This window comes from Rattus norvegicus, chromosome 7 (assembly GCF_036323735.1).
Source record: "Rattus norvegicus strain BN/NHsdMcwi chromosome 7, GRCr8, whole genome shotgun sequence".
Taxonomy (NCBI): Eukaryota; Metazoa; Chordata; class Mammalia; order Rodentia; family Muridae; genus Rattus; species Rattus norvegicus.
The window spans coordinates 72,307,116-72,324,885 of record NC_086025.1 but is presented as its reverse complement, the minus strand read 5'-3'; the positions used below and the strand labels follow the sequence as shown (position 1 = coordinate 72,324,885).

At 38.4% G+C, this 17,770-nt stretch overlaps 1 protein-coding gene and 1 long non-coding RNA gene across 36 annotated transcripts in view; one reads left to right on the top strand and one right to left on the bottom strand.

The window, feature by feature from the left end:
• Rims2 (regulating synaptic membrane exocytosis 2) overlaps positions 1 to 17,770 on the bottom strand; it is a 511,056-nt gene that overhangs the window by 319,174 nt on the left and 174,112 nt on the right.
• LOC134479901 (uncharacterized) lies at positions 2,775 to 7,345 on the top strand. Its single transcript, XR_010053790.1, has 2 exons — positions 2,775 to 3,109; positions 7,159 to 7,345. It is a non-coding gene; the product is annotated as an uncharacterized LOC134479901 (long non-coding RNA).

Here is a 17,770-nt window from a genome sequence, read left to right as displayed (position 1 = left end):
AGTAAGAACCAAGTTCCCGGACAACGCATGAAAGCACCATGGAACTCATCACCTTCTATGTAGACTTCAAACCAAGGATTAAAAAGAAAGAGGGATGTTTATATGTTTTAAAAGAAATAAGATTCATAAATGACACCATCATCTGTAAAAACTCAAGATGGGGGAGAGATAAAAGGAGCAGAGGAGGAGAAATGGAGAGGGAACCACAATGTGGTACTGTCACCAGGGAGATAGTAGATGAAGAGGATAGAAACGAGATCAAAAGTAGGCAATGACCACGTGACCATCACAGCTAGGTAGGACCAAAAACTAGTGATGGGCAAGTTATTTAATAGCAACTCCTTGGAAAAACTGCTTACAATATGTTGAAAAATAAACGAGAATTCTTTGCCATATCTACAGCAGATTCTAAATCAAGCAGACATAATGAGGATGATAATATTGTTGAAGACACCATGTACTCCAGACACAGGGCTTAGAAGATCCAAGCTCCGTCATCCTGAAATCCAGCCTTCATAATACCAGAAGGTGCTACACAGCTGCCGAGGTAGGGAAGCACTCTACTTAGCTTTGCAGCTTATAAACCACAACAATCGTGAGATATTCCAAAAGGTACAACAGTGGTACTCATAGCTTGGTGGTAATCAACATCTGTCTGTTTGGACTTAAGGTCCATACAAGAGGATGGAAATCATGCCTCCTACTGGAAACCTAGCCAACGACCTGGTGGTAATGAGGTCAGGAGTCTTAAAGGAGATTTAAGATCTACACCACTTTATCTAAAAGATATTCTCATATGCACAGAAGAGTACAACTCTCAGAACTCACCTACACTTGTCTGTGCCACAAATAGAAACCATCGCAAAACACCGTAACTGGTCATAGTGCAGATCATGGGGCCAACTCCAGCAGACACATCTTCAACACAATTCCTGCACTAAGGCTCGGGGAACATTTACAAAAATGTAGAAGGATTGTAAAAGATAGCCGAAAAGTATGCTGTCAGATTGTGTTTCCTAAAAATGACAGAAAAGCTACAGCCATGATACCCCAACAATGTGGCTGCATAAACAAGACCTGAACAATGACAACGCCAATAGACAGGCATCTCTCATTAGAGAGGGGCAAATCTCATGGGAGGAAACCCCAGACTAAAAACAAACAAACAAACAAACAAACAAACAAACAAATAAAAAAACCTGAAGACAATTAAAGATTGCTAAGGAATTACTGTTCCCCAGAGATGACATCCCTATTGATTATCCAATACAAAATGGTCAACCTTGAAACCATCTTCACAAGCAATAATAAACAGACTCCGCAGGCTGTATTTATGTTATCTGTGTGTTCATATATGTGTGTGTGTCAGTAATAATGAAAGAAAATAGGCACGAATTAGAGAGGGAATGAGAAGGCTTGGAGAGAGGAGAGAGGAGAGATTGAAGAGAGAAAGGGAAGATGAGTTACAGTACAATTACATTTTAATTAAATTTAAAAAATATTTAAGCAAGCGAACAGCTGAAACTACAAAGTATTCTGGGTTTTGAATGAAGAATGACTTCTCGATTCTGCCAAAGGAACAAAAGTCTAAAAAGAAAATGAATTTTAGTATATTAAAATAAAAATTTCTTCTCAACAAAGAAACAATAGGCAGAAATAAAGGGTAGTTGATTATTTTCAATTCATAGTAACAGTGATTCGAACAGTTGCTATATATAAGGAAAAATGTTTAGGTTTAATGTAACCAAAAAAGTGAAAATTACAACCAAACTCCTGGTCTGGGGAGATTGTCCACCAGGTAAAGTGTCTGTTAGATAAGCATGAAGACCTGAGTTAGGAGTTAAGTTCCCTAGCACCCACAAATAAGGAGCGGTGTAGACAGTAAGGTAGAGGGTGGACATCAGCTGATACCAGAGCTCACTAGCCAGCCCGTCTAGCCAATTGGTGAGCTCCAAGTTCAGTGAGAGACCCTGTCTCAAAAACTAATGGTAATATTGAAAGACGGCTCAAGGAAAAGAATGTTTGCTGCTCTTCCAGAGGATAAGAATTTGGTTCCCAGTGCCCAGATTGTGTGACTCACAACCATATGTAACTGCAGCTGCAAAGGATTCAATGCACTCTTCTTCCCTCCATGGGCACTTGCCCAAATATGTGCACCTAGACATGAGTAGATAATAAAATGAATCTTAAAAATAAGGAACAGAAGCAATTTTTTATATCATCCTCTGGCCTCCACATATGCAAGCATTGATTAGTACAACCGCACACATGTGTACAAATTCACAAAAATAAATAATGACTAAACCCAAAACATCACCGCATATCTACCACACTACCAAAGAGTCTTAATATAAAGTATTAAGTAGTGAATATGAAATTCAATAATAAGAATCATGAAGCACTAGTACTCTAGGTAGAAGTAGAGGCAGAGGAATCTTTTAAAGACCTAATGAAATAAAGTATACACACTCTATGACATATTAATCTCTACCCACAAATGAAGACTACAGAGAAAACTTGAATAGATCATAAAGGAGACATGTGAATTTATTGATTTTTCTATAATCATGAGGCCTTTTAGTATAGCCTTGACTACCAGTTACTAAAGAAATGTTCAATAGAACAGAAATACGGAAACGAAACTGAAACACACTAGGGGCAGCATTAGTTCTTACTGTTGTTACAGCCAATAGCCACAGTGCAGAGGCAGGATGACACGGGCAGGATGACACAGGCAGGATGACACGGGCAGTGATGCAGAACAAAGGTGGAGATCTGAGCAAAGGACTCGGGCTTTGTTCACTAAAGCTGCTGGCAAAATTCTGTCCTTGTGACTGGAAGACCAGCATCCCCATGTGGTGGACATAAATTGCAGACAATATCTCAAGGTCACCAGCCTCACTGACTCAACCCCTCTTTCCTCCATCTTCACATATAAGATGGCCTCTCCTGCTTTGGATTTCTCTTCCTTCTTCCACCTAATCTCTTTCATCCAGACAAGAAGATTCTCCACTTTTAATCACAAGAGGAGTTGGCTACACTCACATAGAAGATCAAGAATAGTCGATGCCCATAACTTCAGTCACATGGATATCAGCATGATGACAAGGTCAGGACATACAGATCACTGTACGTTCTACCGCAGACTAGAATGCAGCACTCTGAACAGTAATCCAATACCTACATAAATGAATCCCTGTAAATATAAGAAGACTACTTTATAATGCGTGCTGCTTAAAATGTATACAAATGTGTGTGTGCAAATATGTCATACACTATTTATATATACACTACAGAAGATGCAAAGATAAACCTCAAGGTGAAGTAGTCATAATGGGAGTTCTTACCCAGATTACTCAAGTACTGCCTGAAACTGGGCGATATGATTAACAAAGCACATTGCCCTAGAAGACCACAGTGAAGTAAATGGAGAGTGAAGAAGGGACACTGGAAACCTAGGAACTTCTCAGTCTGCGCAATCTTGTTTTCCAACTATCGCGACACCATTCCATTCTTACTTAAAATTCCTTCACTACAAAGGCATTAAAGTTTTAACAAATATATCTGTAAAGACTATGTCTATAACAAATATGCCCTACTTGATTCTATCATTAAATCTATTCATTTAATTCCCTATTTTTCTAAACTATTTTTGTCCCACACATTTTTCACATTTCAAATTCATGTATTTATTTTATAAGTGCACCATTAATGCTGATGTACTAAATTATTACTGTATATTATTCCATGCCATATTATATATTATTATATTATAGATACTCATGTATAGTACAGAGAATCTTCACTGACTCTGCATATTCCACAAAAACTAGTTCTAGAAATAAAATGTAAATATCATAGACTAAGTAAAGACTTCCTAAAATTTTTCCCATTTTTGCCAAAGAAATCGGTAAACTACCCAGGTATGCAGGCATCTAAAGTACATGTATGTACAAGTCATCCACTTATTGCTGTACAGCACATAGGAACTTAGTTTCAAATAATTCCCTGGCATATATAATTTTACTATATCTTAAAAATTAAGGCAAAATTGCATACTAATAACATGTATTGCCTATTTGTTTTTACATAAAGAATTAAATCTTGACTGAGTTATTTGATGCACTAAGAACATCTACACTGTTTTTCTGAGTTAATCGATATCTTGATTTTCAAACCATCATGTTGAGAACATAAGCATGCTGCACAAATGATAGAAATATTTAAGGCCACTTCAGAGACTCTTAGAAATTTTGTCAAGTGACAATCTAAAATTCATTTAATGCTTTAAAAAATGAAACTCATGTCAGTAACTCAGAAAGAAATTTTTAGATAAAAGCATTTTAATACAATAGAATCTAAAAAGTGGACTCATGTGATGGTTCTATGATAAGACAAAGCATTAGAAAAATTAAAAGTCTCTGTTTTCTGTGTTAAATCATGATGTTTCTGTAACACAGAAGCTTTGTATGTACAGTAAAATCACTGTAACACTCAACACAGCACAGTCTCGATCTGAGCCAGGGTGTTTCAGGCCATGTCTGCCAGTGTGGTACAATGTGACAGCATACGCAGTGTGCAGGGCACAGTGCACATATGATGTGTTCAGAACCAAGACTGCAGTGTATTTGCACAGTGCAACATTTGTGACTGCTGCCAGAAACACCTTGGAGTTATCCATGACGTTTTGGATTATATTTTAGTTATCACATATTTAAGCCTTTTATTGTCTACTTCTTCAAAAGCCTCCACACTAGTTCCACAACCAAATGCAGTTGTGGCCCACAGTCCAGGGAGCTGAAGACCTAGCCATAGAAGTAGGATTTGCTACAGTACAGTTTCTCTGGCACCTTTTAGTCAGTCTAACAATTACTAAGCACTGTTCTCATCACACAGAAGCCTCTTAGAAAATTATGAAATATTACTGTCAACACAAGAATACATATTTAAAGATTGTTCTTGTGAATGAGTGTTTTTTCACACGTATATGCAGGTGCCCATGAAGGGGAGTTACAGCCATTTGTGAGCTACCCAAAAGGAGTGCTGGAATCTGAACTCTAGTCTTCAAAATATAGTAGCAAGATATATTAACACCTGAGCCATCTCTCCAGCACCTCAGATGCTACCAAGAATAAAAAATTGTATCATATTTATATTTCATATAATGTAAATATGTCATAATTATATTGATAGCATAACATTTAAAAGCCAGGTCAAAACAAGATAAACTATCTAAGCACAGCTATGAGAACAGAGAACACAGGCACTAGTCCATCGAATTCATTAAGGCGATGCTAAGGTGACACATCTAAACAGGCAGGGGCTCTGTGAAATGGTGCTAATGCCCTTCACATTGCAAGTTTCAAAGAAAAGATACTAGATATCAATCTTGTAAGGATCTTTATGAACTTTAATGTACATTAACATGTTCTCCGACATGAGAACAGAATCTTAAAAGAACATTACTGGAAAACAATGCTAAGAGAAAATGATTTTAGTCTTAGAATAAATTCATCTTTGTAAATAAAAGATAATTGTAGCAATATAAACAATATGACAAAGCCAGGCACCGTGGTGTCTGACACTAACCCCAGCACTCTTGAGGCAGAAGCAGGAGAACTGCAAGCATGAGGCCAGCCTGAGACACACAGCAAAACCTTGTCTCAAAAACAATAAATAACAATAATAATAAACAAAACTAAAAGTATCTGGAAATTATTCATTTTTTTCAGTTTTAAAATTTATTTTAATTCATTCTAATGCAACTGATAATCAATGAGTGTCTACTATTTCTAAAACTTGAACTATGAAGTAACACAGATGTATGAAGGACACTGCCCTTAAATGGTTCAGTGTTCAGCACAATAATGTAACAGAAGCAATGCAGGCACTGAGAGTAAGAGAGTGGTGGGTGCTTTAATAGAGAACCTCCCCATGGGTGCAGTGACCGTTGCAGAGGAAGGGGTAGAAAGATTCCAGGAGGCAAATGTAGCGGATGACACCAACAAAGAGGTCCTTCCTGACCATTGCACACATGAGGCGACAGCAGGAGTGACAGCATGCACAGGTCAGTCGTGCACAAGATCAAGCCAGCAAAAACCCTACTATGAGGAGGTTTCATAAAGCCACACCCTTAGTTAAGAAGCTTGTGGATGGTGGCTGTCAAGGAAGAGTCAGTTTTCTTCAGAAATGTGGCTCCTGAAATCTTCCCATGCACCAGTGGATGGTTGAGCCATGGACATATAGGCAGCGCTTAGTGGACTCGGGTTTTTTATTATTGCTTTTCAAGCACACATAAAGTTAGGAGAGAAAGTGGTGAGAGAATATGGGAAGAACTGAAGATGAAAAAGTGAGTGTAGACTTGCTCAAAACATAGGCACATATGTGACTCTCATGTAGTAAGGAACAAATTAATACAAAAGTAAGTTTATAAACAAAAATATAATTCCTGTTGGATATGGGCAGATTGTGTAAGTAGGGACATTTTAACTGTGCTTCAAATTTATTTTAAACAATTTAGATAGAAAATCAGAGCACATCCTCACTTCATCTTGGCACTGCCTAGAGTGACTTCCTGCAGATGCGGCTTTACAGGCCTAGCTCCTCACTCCCTGCGAGTATAGCTCTTAAGAAAGGCCTTCTCCCACTCTCTATTTAAAGTCATTAACTTCCCCATTTCCATTTTCCACCTCCTCTGTCTTGATTCCTTTCCATAGCTGTAACCCGGCCCGCACAGAGACAAACCTCCGGCTGAGACCTCATACTTAAGTAACGGGTGCCCCCTAGAGTTCTGTGTGTGCCCTAAGCTGCACAAGCCCATAGCTCCAATGTCCTATGCATTGTCTCAACTAAAATGAGCAATCCCAGTGAGAAATTCTGACTACTTAACAGCTGAGGGTTAAAACCTTTAAGTGCGTACAAGTAACACCAAATAGGCTCGTATTTCCATTTAGGCATGTGTGTGTGCTTGTGTAGGTATAACCATAGCAACTAAAGAAGAGCTCATGATTTCAGGAGGGAGCAACTGAGTACGCCGGAGGAGCCGGAGGGAGGAAAGGGAAGGGGAGAAATAATTAGATTTCATTTTTAAAATTTGACTTTAAATACAAATTGAGAAGCATCAAAAATGACTTTTCCCTATCTTCCCTTAAATGACAGGATTCCGGAAACAAAGTACAATGCACAGACTCTCTAAAAAGTAATAGTCTGGGAAGAAAACAGGATAAGCTGACGTCCAAACAAAACCGGGTACAGCACCCCCACTGAATGAAAGGTTGGATGCAAAAGATGTTTCTGTGATTGAAGAGACCAAAGTCACAAACAAAAGAATCAGTCAACAGGGAAAGGTCTAGAAAATGAGATTGCATTATTTACACTTAAGATGGGAGATAACTGACATGCTGTCTGCTTCGCCAGAGAATGCAGAAAACTAATACTTGGGAGGCCCTGAACACTTGATACTCAAGCGTTTAATGTTGAAGTATTTGTGGAATTTGAGGCAAGTATAAAACTTGCACTTGTAGATACAAATTTGGTACATAAAAATCTCAGAACTAGAGATACATATTTAGAGATAAGAACCAGCTTTGATATGAAAACGTGGTGGTTTTCTTTTTCACAATCACAGCTGTAAACATATTTCATGTACTGTTCTAAACTCTAAACCATCTCTGCCATGATGGTTTGGCTGGAACAGCTCTGAATTGCAAATCATTTTCAGGGTGCACTGCTGCCATCTGCTGGCAAAACTGATAAGTACAGGTTTATTTGACAAGATGCAGTCATTCCCTTTATCAAAGCTACAAATATATTTATAGGGGCCAGAGTGGTGGGGCATGCTTTGAATCCCAGTATTTGGAAGGCAGAGGCAGGTGGATATCTGAGTTCGAGGCCAGCATGGCCTAGAGAGTGAGTTCCACGACAGCCAGGGCTTACAGAGAAAGCCTGTCTTACAAAAAACAAATTCATCCTTCAATTCAATTTAAATACTGTCTTTCTGTTTACTTTTATCTAGTACTAACACACTCAAACTACATGAGTGGGAAAGTATTACTCGTGAAAATACATTATTCCCCACTCCTTCAGACCTTCCCAGTTCCCGCACTACATCCTCCAACACACATTTGAAGACAGTTAACAATCTATGAGCTTAAATATATCACTAAAATTTATGCTGCCAAGTTTCATCACTTTCAACATCTAACAGCTCAGACTGCTTCTTCAAATAACTAGAAATTATGTTTGTACAGAAGATTAACAGAAGAGAATTGAATGTTATAAATATAATCTTGCATATAATAACTCAGGTATAAATATGTTATAAATATTACACTCAGGCCATTAGAAGGAAAATATTTATCACTCAGTAAAAAGCATAAGACAATTGGATAATCATATTTTAAAGGCTAATTCTTTATTTACTTCCACACTGATAGAAATTTCATGTAAAGTCATTATTTTACAATTTAATGATTTCGTATTTAGAAATCTTGAGAGTATGTTTTAATTTTGGTAAAAATGTTTTTTAAATAACCTTAATAAACTATTCAACTAAAAATCATCCAAATAAAGATAAATAGCCAATAAACATAAGCAAAATGTTCACTATTACAGAAAAGCCAACAAGACTAATTTGCACTCACTGAGACTATTATGCATAAAGAGAACTGAAAACATATGTCCACCCAGAAACTTAGAGTGTTAATAGCAGCACCATTCATTGGAAAGAAATGACTTTGATAATGTAACCAGCTTCAAAGCCTTTCTTTGGGTGAATACATTAACAAAATGCGGACTGCTCATGCAATGAATTGCTCCTTGGCCATAAGAATGAATGAATGAATGAATGAATGAATGAATGAATGAATGAATGAATGAATGAAGAGTGAACCAACCCTAGGAAAGGGCATGCTAAGTTAGGGTTCATGGTTCCAGTTGTACAAAGTGTCGGTAGGGTTAAGCCACAGGACAGGAAGTAGGTGAATGGAGGACTGAGGAGGGAGCAGGACAGGGGATAGTAGCTGATTAGTTGAGCGTGTACGTTTGAGGCTATTGAAATATTCTCACATTGGACAATGGCAATAATTGCATGAGCTCAAACATATGTTAAATCCACTCAGTTGTGTCGTTTTGAAAAGATTAATTGTTTTGTTAAGTAAATCATATCTCCATTTCCCAAGAAAAGAATCAAGGGTCGTGAAAGAAAATGTCATATCCCATTATGGCATTATGTGTTAGGAAAAGAATAATATAAACAAAATCAAATGCTAACAATAAACTGGGTATAGGCACTATTGGGCACTATTTACAATTAAGTCTCCAGCACTTCCCAAGACACTTGGCACCATCTGTCCCTTGAATGTGTGCGGGGTATGAAAATGGTATCATGTCCATGATTAAGTCATGTTATGTAACAAAAAGGGAGTGATTTTACAGATGTAATTACTGCCCCCTAAGTCAGCTACAAGGTAATCAAAAGAGACTATTCCAGGAAAATCAGTTATGGTAGCCTTTAAAATGGTTTAGATGTCAGAAACAGAAGTCAGAATGTTAGCAGTGAAGACTTTGGCTTTGAAGAAGAACGGCAGCCAGGCTGCAGTGCCAACACAGCTGGAAGCAGAGTGTCTGATGGCTGACATCCTGCCACGTAAATGACATAAGCGCAAGGCAATGACTTCTGCTAACACCAAGAGGAAGAACACTTGAGCATCAGATGACATCACAGCCATCGTTAAAATGTTGAATTCAGCCTGGTGGGACCCTGAATCAAGGACCTAGTTAACCTACACCTTAGGTTTGACCCACACAGACTGCAAGACAATAAATTTAAGTTGTCTGGAGACACTAAACTTGTATTACTTTTTACAGAGAATAAAAATCAAAAATTTACTTCTTAAATAAATAAAATAAATAAATAATCACACAAAAGGTTTCTTTCAAATAAAAAAAGGTTTCTTTTTACAATATAAGTAGAGATTATTAAAAATACATTTTAATTAATATCAAAAATTTAGTAGAAAAAGGATAAAAACAATTCAAAAGAAATTTAAAATGTTCTTAAATACATGCAGAAATGTTTAACTTTACTCAATCATAATAAAAATTATTAAAATATATGATGCTATCTCAATTTTGACAGGCATATCAGTAAAGATCAAAAATTCCATTACAGTCCCAGACCCTGTGAGAGAGAGACCCAACCGCCTGGTCACGTGGGCACTCCTGAGGCTGCAGAGCAGAAGAGACCACCAACACTGCTCACCCCTGCCCACATCCCTGGCCCAAGAGGAAACTGTATAAGGCCTCTGGGCTCCCGTGGGGGAGGGCCCAGGAGCAGCAGGACCCCTGCCTGAGAAACCGCCGAAACCTGAAGGAAACAGACCTGATAAACAGTTCTCTGCACCCAAATCCCGTGGGAGGGAGAGCTAAACCTTCAGAGAGGCAGACAAGCCTGGGAAACCAGAAGAGACTGCTCTCTGCACACACATCTCGGACGCCAGAGGAAAAAGCCAAAGACCATCTGGAACCCTGGTGCACTGAAGCTCCCGGAAGGGGCGGCACAGGTCTTCCTGGTTGCTGCCGCTGCAGAGAGCCCATGGGCAGCACCCCACGAGCGAACTTGAGCCTCGGGACCACAGGTAAGAACAACTTTTCTGCTGCAAGAAAGCTGCCTGGTGAACTCAGGAAACAGGCCCACAGGAACAGCTGAAGACCTGTAGAGAGGAAAAACTACACGCCCGAAAGCAGAACACTCTGTCCCCATAACTGACTGAAAGAGAGGAAAACAGGTCTACAGCACTCCTGACACACAGGCTTATAGGACAGTCTAGCCACTGTCAGAAATAGCAGAACAAAGTAACACTAGAGATAATCTGATGGCGAGAGGCAAGCGCAGGAACCCAAGCAACAGAAACCAAGACTACTTGGCATCATCGGAGCCCAATTCTCCCACCAAAACAAACATGGAATATCCAAACACACCAGAAAAGCAAGATCTAGTTTCAAAATCATATTTGATCATGATGCTGGAGGACTTCAAGAAAGACGTGAAGAACTCCCTTAGGGAAACACAGGAAAACATTAATAAACAAGTAGAAGCCTACAGAGAGGAATCGCAAAAATCCCTGAAAGAATTCCAGGAAAACACAATCAAACAGTTGAAGGAATTAAAAATGGAAATAGAAGCAATCAAGAAAGAACACATGGAAACAACCCTGGATATAGAAAACCAAAAGAAGGGACAAGGAGCTGTAGATACAAGCTTCACCAACAGAATACAAGAGATGGAAGAGAGAATCTCAGGAGCAGAAGATTCCATAGAAATCATTGACTCAACTGTCAAAGATAATGTAAAGCAGAAAAAGCTACTGGTCCAAAACATACAGGAAATCCAGGACTCAATGAGAAGATCAAACCTAAGGATAATAGGTATAGAAGAGAGTGAAGACTCCCAGCTCAAAGGACCAGTAAATATCTTCAACAAAATCATAGAAGAAAACTTCCCTAATCTAAAAAAAGAGATACCCATAGGCATACAAGAAGCCTACAGAACTCCAAATAGATTGGACCAGAAAAGAAACACCTCCCGTCACATAATAGTCAAAACACCAAACGCACAAAATAAAGAAAGAATATTAAAAGCAGTAAGGGAAAAAGGTCAAGTAACATATAAAGGCAGACCTATCAGAATCACACCAGACTTCTCGCCAGAAACTATGAAGGCCAGAAGATCCTGGACTGATGTCATACAGACCCTAAGAGAACACAAATGCTAGCCCAGGTTACTGTATCCTGCAAAACTCTCAATTAACATAGATGGAGAAATCAAGATATTCCATGACAAAACCAAATTTACACAATATCTTTCTACAAAAGCAGCACTACAAAGGATAATAAATGGTAAAGCCCAACATAAGGAGGCAAGCTATAACCTAGAAGAAGCAAGAAACTAATCATCTTGGCAACAAAACAAAGAGAAGAAAAGCACACAAACATAACCTCACATCCAAATATGAATATAACGGGAAGCAATAATCACTATTCCTTAATATCTCTCAATATCAATGGCCTCAACTCCCCAATAAAAAGACATAGATTAACAAACTGGATACGCAACGAGGACCCTGCATTCTGCTGCCTACAGGAAACACACCTCAGAGACAAAGACAGACATTACATCAGAGTGAAAGGCTGGAAAACAATTTTCCAAGCAAATGGTCAGAAGAAGCAAGCTGGAGTAGCCATTCTAATATCAAATAAAATCAATTTCCAACTAAAAGTCATCAAAAAAGATAAGGAAGGACACTTCATATTCATCGAAGGAAAAATCCACCAAGATGAACTCTCAATCCTAAATATCTATGCCCCAAATACAAGGGCACCTACATATGTAAAAGAAACCTTACTAAAGCTCAAAACACACATTGCACCTCACACAATAATAGTGGGAGATTTCAACACCCCACTCTCATCAATGGACAGATCATGGAAACAGAAATTGAACAGAGATGTAGACAGACTAAGAGAAGTCATGAGCCAAATGGACTTAACGGTTATTTATAGAACATTCTATCCTAAAGCAAAAGGATATACCTTCTTCTCAGCTCCTCATGGTACTTTCTCCAAAATTGACCATATAATTGGTCAAAAAACGGGCCTCAACAGGTACAGAAAGATAGAAATAATCCCATGCGTGCTATCGGACCACCACGGCCTAAAACTGGTCTTCAATAACAATCAAGGAAGAATGCCCACATATACTTGGAAATTGAACAATGCTCTACTCAATGATAAACTGGTCAAAGAAGAAATAAAGAAAGAAATTAAAAACTTTTTAGAATTTAATGAAAATGAAGGTACAACATACCCAAACTTATGGGACACAATGAAAGCTGTGCTAAGAGGAAAACTCATAGCGCTGAGTGCCTGCAGAAAGAAACAGGAAAGAGCATATGTCAGCAGCTTGACAGCACACCTAAAAGCTCTAGAACAAAAAGAAGCACATACACCCAGGAGGAGTAGAAGGCAGGAAATAATCAAACTCAGAGTGGAAATCAACCAAGTAGAAACAAAAAGGACCATAGAAAGAATCAACAGAACCAAAAGTTGGTTCTTTGAGAAAATCAACAAGATAGATAAACCCTTAGCCAGACTAACGAGAGGACACAGAGAGTGTGTCCAAATTAACAAAATCAGAAATGAAAAGGGAGACATAACAACAGATTCAGAGGAAATTCAAAAAATCATCAGATCTTACTATAAAAACCTATATTCAACAAAACTTGAAAATCTTCAGGAAATGGACAATTTCCTAGACAAATACCAGGTACCGAAGTTAAATCAGGAACAGATAAACCAGTTAAACAACCCCATAACTCCTAAGGAAATAGAAGCGGTCATTAAAGGTCTCCCAACCAAAAAGAGCCCAGGTCCAGACGGGTTTAGTGCAGAATTCTACCAAACCTTCAGAGAAGACCTCATACCAATATTATCCAAACTATTCCACAAAATTGAAACATATGGATCACTACCGAATACCTTCTACGAAGCCACAATTACTCTTATACCTAAACCACACAAAGACACAACAAAGAAAGAGAACTTCAGACCAATTTCCCTTATGAATATCGACGCAAAAATACTCAACAAAATTCTGGCAAACCGAATCCAAGAGCACATCAAAACAATCATCCACCATGACCAAGTAGGCTTCATCCCAGGTATGCAGGGATGGTTTAATATACGGAAAACCATCAACGTGATCCATTATATAAACAAACTGAAAGAACAAAACCACATGATCATTTCATTAGACGCTGAGAAAGCATTTGACAAAATTCAACACCCCTTCATGATAAAAGTCCTGGAAAGAATAGGAATTCAAGGCCCATACCTGAACATAGTAAAAGCCATATACAGCAAACCAGTTGCTAACATTAAACTAAATGGAGAGAAACTCGAAGCAATCCCACTAAAATCAGGGACTAGACAAGGCTGCCCACTCTCTCCCTACTTATTCAATATAGTTCTTGAAGTTCTAGCCAGAGCAATCAGACAACAAAAGGAGGTCAAGGGGATACAGATCGGAAAAGAAGAAGTCAAAATATCACTGTTTGCAGGTGATATGATAGTATATTTAAGTGATCCCAAAAGTTCCACCAGAGAACTACTAAAGCTGATAAACAACTTCAGCAAAGTGGCTGGGTATAAAATTAACTCAAATAAATCAGTAGCCTTCCTCTACACAAAAGAGAAACAAGCCGAGAAAGAAATTAGGGAAACGACACCCTTCATAATAGACCCAAATAATATAAAGTACCTTGGTGTGACTTTAACCAAGCAAGTAAAAGATCTGTACAATAAGAACTTCAAGACACTGAAGAAGGAAATTGAAGAAAACCTCAGAAGATGGAAAGATCTCCCATGCTCATGGATTGGCAGGATTAATATAGTAAAAATGGCCATTTTACCAAAAGCGATCTACAGATTCAATGCAATCCCCATCAAAATACCAATCCAATTCTTCAAAGAGTTAGACAGAACAATTTGCAAATTCATCTGGAATAACAAAAAACCCAGGATAGCTAAAACTATCCTCAACAATAAAAGGACTTCAGGGGGAATCACTATCCCTGAACTCAAGCAGTATTACAGAGCAATAGTGATAAAAACTGCATGGTATTGGTACAGAGACAGACAGATAGACCAATGGAATAGAATTGAAGACCCAGAAATAAACCCACACACCTATGGTCACTTGATTTTTGACAAAGGAGCCAAAACCATCCAATGGAAAAAAGATAGCATTTTCAGCAAATGGTGCTGGTTCAACTGGAGGTCAACATGTAGAAGAATGCAGATCGATCCATCCTTATCACCCTGTACAAAGCTTAAGTCCAAGTGGATCAAGGACCTCCACATCAAACCAGACACACTCAAACTAATAGAAGAAAAACTAGGGAAGCATCTGGAACACATGGGCACTGGAAAAAAATTTCCTGAACAAAACACCAATGGCTTACGCTCTAAGATCAAGAATCGACAAATGGGATCTCATAAAACTGCAAAGGTTCTGTAAGGGAAAGGACACTGTGGTTAGGACAAAACGGCAACCAACAGATTGGGAAAAGATATTTACCAATCCTACAACAGATAGAGGCCTTATATCCAAAATATACAAAGAACTCAATAAGGTAGACCGCAGGGAGACAAATAACCCTATTAAAAAATGGAGTTCAGAGCTAAACAAAGAATTCACAGCTGAGGAATGCCGAATGGCTGAGAAACACCTAAAGAAATGTTCAACATCTTTAGTCATAAGGGAAATGCAAATCAAAACAACCCTGAGATTTCACCTCACACCAGTGAGAATGGCTAAGATCAAAAACTCAGGTGACAGCAGATGCTGGCGAGGATGTGGAGAAAGAGGAACACTCCTCCATTGTTGGTGGGATTGCAGACTGGTAAAACCATTCTGGAAATCAGTCTGGAGAATCCTCAGAAAATTGGACATTGAACTGCCTGAGGATCCAGCTATACCTCTCTTGGGCATATACCCAAAAGATGCCTCAACATATAAAAGAGACACGTGCTCCACTATGTTCATCGCAGCCTTATTTATAATAGCCAGAAACTGGAAAGAACCCAGATGCCCTTCAACAGAGGAATGGATACAGAAAATGTGGTACATCTACACAATGGAATATTACTCAGCTATCAAAAACAACGAGTTTATGAAATTCGTAGGCAAATGGTTGGAACTGGAAAACATCATCCTGAGTGAGCTAACCCAATCACAGAAAGACATACATGGTATGCACTCATTGATAAGTGGCTATTAGCCCAAATGCTTGAATTACCCTAGATCCCTAGAACAAACGAAACTCAAGACAGATGATCAAAATGTGAATGCTTCACTCCTTCTTTAAATGAGGAAAAAGAATTCCCTTGGCAGGGAAGGGAGAGGCAAAGATTAAAACAGAGACTGAAGGAACACCCATTCAGAGCCTGCCCCACATGTGGCCCATACATATACAGCCACCCAATTAGACAAGATGGATGAAGCAAAGAAGTGCAGACCGACAGGAGCCAGATGTAGATCGCTCCTGAGAGACACAGCCAGAATACAGCAAATACAGAGGCGAATGCCAGCAGCAAACCACTGAACTGAGAATAGGTCCCCCACTGAAGGAATCAGAGAAAGAACTGGAAGAGCTTGAAGGGGCTCGAGACCCCAAAAGTACAATGTCAAGCAACCAGAGCCTCCAGGGACTAAGCCACTACCTAAAGACTATACATGGACTGACCCTGGACTCTGACCCCATAGGTGGCAATGAATATCCTAGTAAGAGCACCAGTGGAAGGGGAAGCCCTGGGTCCTGCTAAGACTGAACCCCCAGTGAACTAGACTATGGGGGGAGGGCGGCAATGGGGGGAGGGTTGGGAGGGGAACACCCATAAGGAAGGGGAGGGGGGAGGGGGATGTTTGCCCGGAAACCGGGAAAGGGAATAACACTTGAAATGTATATAAGAAATACTCAAGTTAATAAAAAAAAATTCCATTACATTTTTATTGGCTAAAAAATTATGAAGTAAAAATTCCACTAAATATTGGCCAAAAAGAAAAAAATCTGGTATATACTTTATACATGGCAAACTGGAAATGCCTATAAAAGTTTTCAACTACCTTTATGCATTTTAACTAAATGATTGTAATTATAGGAATTAAGTTTATCCTAAATATTTATCCATGCAAAATTAAGTACACATGTGCATGATTATTATATCATTTGAAACATAAAATAATTTGTACTATTAATACTGAGAGACTAAATACACATTGACTAAGAATTATGATAAAACATACTTCCATACTTCTTAGATAAATATAAGGAAAGATCACCACATCTGTTAGGTCACAAAAAAAAAACAGAATCATATCACATATTATCTATTAAAAGGTAGATGGATGGATAGACAGATATTCATATATTTACAAGAACATACAGTCCAAGACAGTAACAGTGGTCATGGGAAAGCTGAACTAGAGCTGAACGGCTCTAATCTGGAGTAAGTATACGATGAGGAATCTAATGAAGGGAAGGAGCACACATTAGAAGCAGATCAAAGTATTCCCCCAATAACTCAGAGGTCGTAACTGATGCAAAGAAGTTAAACAATTAACAGAACATAATTTTAAACCATTTCAAAATAATCACGGTGGAGTTGTCTTATGTGTGGGAGTTTTCTTGGCATATTATGTATGTGAACTGTGTAGTCCAAAAGAGGTCCAGATGTTTTTAAGTTGCCATGTGGTTGTGGGGTCTAAAGCAGATCATCTGGAAAAGCAGTGAATGATCTCAACTACTGAGCCATCTCTCTAGCACCCATCATGGTTCTCAAGGTTATTTCAACAGCAGTAACACTAAATCATTTTGAAAGAAATAACTTTTAATTCTCACTGACAAAATACTGTTATTTGGTATTCTTTAGGCCTACACACAAAAATAGTTATTTTTATTAAAACTATGTGGGTTTTATATATTCAATTTTTAGCCAACCTCTGAAAACAATGAACAAAAATTTTAAGGGTCAAAATTAGAGCACACTTAATACTGGAAAAGCAAGACTAACACAAAATTGTAATGTATAAGTTAGTTAGGAAGTTGAACTCTCATCTCTGAAATATTATCACCCTTTTTAGGTAGGATGGTTTTTCATGGCCTACTGGCAAGGCCAATTGTGACATGTGATTTTCAAACTCCAAGCACAT